Below are 4,647 nucleotides of genomic sequence, written 5' to 3' on the forward strand. Positions count from 1 at the left end.
CCAACGCTGTCAGGACCCCGACTCGATGTCACATCGATCTAGCTGGTAACACCTCATATCACTTTGCGGCCTCACGCACGGTATCCCCACGGGTGTCGTCTTACCTTTTCCCGGGACCGTTTGCGCCTTTTGGCTCACGTATATGATAGTGTCGCTAGCATCCATATGATAAAGAGCCCGGGCTGACATGACTAGTCGTAAACCCAAAGTGGCACAGACTTACAGGGACAGGCATCCATGACCCAGCTTCGAACGTGTCGGTCATCAGCAAGTGGGTCCGGGCTGTAGCACTAGGCTAGCAGGACTCCGGTAAACCGGGCTGTAGCGGGCTAACAGGACTCCGGTACTCAAAGCGTGACATTTCCCCGAAGGGACAGACACAGGAACGAAGAAGGACACATGCCGGCCAGCCTAAGTGTTCCAGAGCAGTAGCAAGCTACCCTGGCTCAGCGGTAACACTAGGAGACATTTCCCGGTAAGAGAGGCTACCAAAGATAAACAACTAGATAGTCAGATCCCACACATACCAAGCATTTCAATCATACACATAATATGCTCGATATGTGCAAATACAACGAAGCATCACAACATGACTCTATGACACAAGTACTTTATTTAAGGCTCAGTGAGCCATACATAACATACACAAAGGTACGGGTCTCACGACCCCACATACAAGTCATACAGTCATACAAACCAGCAGCGGAAGTAACTTGTCTGAGTACAGACAACTAATAAAATAAAAGAGGCTTGGAAAGCCTAGCTATACTACGTGGTCCATCACAAGCTCAGGGTCACCACCTGGGTCTTTAGCCTACTCGTTGATGTCAACGTCTACATAGAACCCATCAGAAGGGGTTGCAGCGTCTTCTGTAAAAATGTAGATTATAGCAACATGAGTACAAAGGTACTCAGCAAGACTTACATCAGATCCTACATACATGCATAGTATCAAGAAGGGTTGGTGGAGTTATTGCAGCAAGCCAGCTTTGACTCTTGGCTAGACTATCCTACGAGACTCCAACTTGAAATGGTTTTGCGCACACGAGTCCACTACTCACCAATTCAATACACTACCGAGGATCCACCTCCGTCTTCCTACTGAAGAGCCATCCTCGGCACTCACACTTATCTTGAGGCTTTTAACAGTTTCCATTTACTTGTCTATGAACTGTATAGGCAACCAAGCAGTCCTTTACCGCGGACGCGGCTATTCGAATAGATCATGTTAACCCTGCAGGGGGTACTTCTTCATACACGCTCTCACCACTTACCGTCGTTTACACGACATGTACTCGGCAACCTTCAAGCGGAAGCCCAACGTGGGTGTCGGCCACAACCTACCTAATCACCTAAGCCTCCAGTCCAGGTTTATCGCCTATTCAGGTTCCATCCGCAGGGAGTCCGGCCGAGGTTTCCCATACGGCCCCGAACGATGTGAACAGGGTTCCCGAGATACCTAACGGGTATTCGGTACACCGTGCCACGTACCTACCGCATCACAGCCCACCCCTACGGTCAGCGCTGTCCACGGCCTCCAGTAGGCTACAAACACCAGAAACTACTTGCAACTCCTGGACGGAGAACTAGGGTGAATAAGAAGCCGAGAGGGTCCATTGGTTTCGGGCCCAATGCATGGTAGTAGCTGATTCTTAAATCACACATACAGATCTCAGTGCTTAAGGTCGGCTTCAATGAAACAACCCACCATGTACTCCTACATGGCCTCTCATCGATACCTTTACCAAATCGTGTTCACCACACCACTCTCATTACCGACATAAACATTTCACTCTAGCCCATCACCCAGATGAACCAGACCTGACACGACTCTAAGCATAGCAGGCATAGCAAGGTAGGAACAACACATACATATGGCTCAATCAACTCCTACACATGCTAGTTGGTTTCATCTAGTTACTGTGGCAATGACAGGTCATGCAAAGGAAATGGGTTCAACTACCGTAGCACACAGCAGTTTGAAACGCGTTGTCTTAATGCAGTAAAGGAGAGCAGGAGCGAGAACATGGGATTGTATCGATATGATCAAATGGTTGGTTGCTTGCCTGATGGTTCGATGCACTGATATGGTTCTTCGTTAGGGTAATCACGGTACTCCTCGGGGACAGAACCTGTCGCAAAGGACATCGATACACAAGCATCACCAAACAATGTGCAACAATATGATGCATGCATGAAACATGGCAATATGAGTGTGTTGGGCTAATGCAACTAGAACCAGAAGGGTTTGAACAAATTTGAATCAAAGATTCAAATTTCAAATTCAAACATGGCCTTTTAAAAGTGCTTTTCCTTGTTGTGCTTAAAACATCAATTTAACTTGTTTGATCATGCATGAAAATAGTACAGATGGGTAGATTGGATTTTTCTGATCATTTTTCATATATAATTTGTCCAATTTGGAGTTACAGAATAAAAGTTATGAATTTTTGAAGTTTAAATAATATTCTGGAATTTCCTGATTTAAATTAAATCCAGAAATATAATTATTGCGCCAGCATGACGTCAGCATGACGTCAGTGGTCAACTGCGGCTGGCTGAGGTCAAACCTGACGTGTGGGGCCCACACGTCAGTGACAGGGGGGGTTAAACAGGATTAAATTAATCCTAATTAGGGATTAGTGGCGCTGGGGCCCACTGTCAGTGTCAGGGGGGGTTGACTAACAGTAGTTTAGCGCTAATCTAACCACCTGGCCGACAGGGCCCACGCGTCAGTGATCCTGGGAGGTCAAACCCCAGGTCGGACAAGTCAAACCCCACCGGCGACTTGACGCCGGCGAGGTCCGAGACGGCGGCGAAAGTGCTTTTTGCCATTCCGGCAACCAAATGGACGGCGGAAAGCATCTACGTGTTGCTGAGGTTGAGCCGCGACTATTGGTGGTGGTGGTTGGGCTCGGGGTGGCCGGAGTTGACGGCGGCGAGCTCGGCTGCGGCGGCCGGAGTTCGGGTGCGGTCGGAATCGGCGTTGCAGGGCGTTAGAAGAGGTGTTGGTGCGTGCTACGTGCTCTTGGTGAGGTGTGGAGCACGATGGTGTGCTCGGTTGGGCGCTACGGCGACCGTGGCCACGACGGCGACATCGCCGGCGGCGTGGAGCTCTCGGCCAAGGTGGGGCTAGGGCCTAGAGGTCGAAAGAGACCAGGGGAGAAGGGGGAAACGATCCGGGGGCTCACCGCGGTTGCAGTGGGCGTCGAAGCGGGCTCGGGGACGCGCCGGAGACGACGAATTCGACGGCGACGATGATCGGAGCCCGAAGAGGGGAACGGCGACGTGGCGGCGATGCAGGGCTTCCGGGGAGCTGTGGAGCGGTGGGGAGGAAGAGGGGGTCGTGGCGGAGCTTCTGAGCTAGTCGGGGGAGCGAGGGGTGGCCGGAGACGGCTGCTGTGGCGAACGGCGGCGACGGTGGTGTTCGGCCGTGTGAGAGAGAGAGCGAGGGAGAGGAGAGGAGAGCCGGGGGAGAGTGAGAGAGAGCAGGGGGAGAGGCGTGGCGTCGTCCAGGGCATCGAGCGAGGAGGGGAGGGCAGGCAAGCAGGCGAGCAGGTGGCGTGGCACGGTGGCGCGCGCGCGCGCCGGCCACACTCCCCTCCCTCTGTCGGGACGAAGACGACAGAGGAGGGAGGTGGGCTGGGCCGGCTGCCGGCTGGGCCAGCCAGCTGGCTGGGCCGCACAGTGGAGGAGCCCAGGTAAGCTCCTCCTGTTATATATTTTTCTGTTTTTTAATTTCTGACATTTGTTTTGATTTAAATAATATATTAAATCATTTATTTAACTTATGCCAATTTTTGCAGGAGCTATTTATATTATTCCAGAGCTCTTTTATAATTGGCATAATATTTGGGCATATATTAATATATATAATTAATATATTTCCAATGCAAATATTTATGCATTAATTCCAAATGCCCAAAATAAATGTCCATGAGCCACTAAAAATATTGGTTTGATTTTTATCTCTGTCCAATATTTTTAGAGAGCAACATGAGCATTTTCTTGGACCCTTTTGGAGAAATTTTATTTGGGTCATTTTCAAAATGGTTCTGAGGGTTTCACAGATCCCCATTTCAAGTTTCTGATGAAAGAGTAAACATGATGCAACACTCTAATGCATGACTAGCTAGGGTGTGACAACAGTCTTACAAGGTGGATGATAGAGCACAACATTAAATTAAAATCAAAGCCTAATATGCTCCAAAAGACAGGCAAGGAGAAGAGGAATGGCAATCAGGTGGTCAGCAAACCCCTTGTACAAACTTCAAAAGATTAAATCCCTACTCATGAAAGAAAGAGAAATAAATTCAAAGAAAACAGAAGGATTGGGAGGACAGGGGAGCAGTCAAACCAAAGGATCTTCTCATTGCTGCATCGCTGACATCCACAGGAGCCACATCTCACTGGAATTGTCAAAGTCGTATTCTTCCACCGCACCACCTCTTCTTGTGTTTGTCGTCAGGTCTGGCTCCTCATGTTGAAGCACAACATGCTTGGGTCTATGCCCTTATCTTGCGGCTTGAAATTATCTGAAACCAACGGCATTACGGTTGGATAAAATGCATCTAAGAGTATGGATTGACATGTCGAGCAGTGGCGGAGCTTCATGGGGGCCAACCTGGGCGGTGCCCCCCCCCCCCC

The sequence above is a fragment of the Triticum dicoccoides genome, unplaced genomic scaffold (assembly GCF_002162155.2).
Source record: "Triticum dicoccoides isolate Atlit2015 ecotype Zavitan unplaced genomic scaffold, WEW_v2.0 scaffold112972, whole genome shotgun sequence".
Classification (NCBI taxonomy): Eukaryota; Viridiplantae; Streptophyta; class Magnoliopsida; order Poales; family Poaceae; genus Triticum; species Triticum dicoccoides.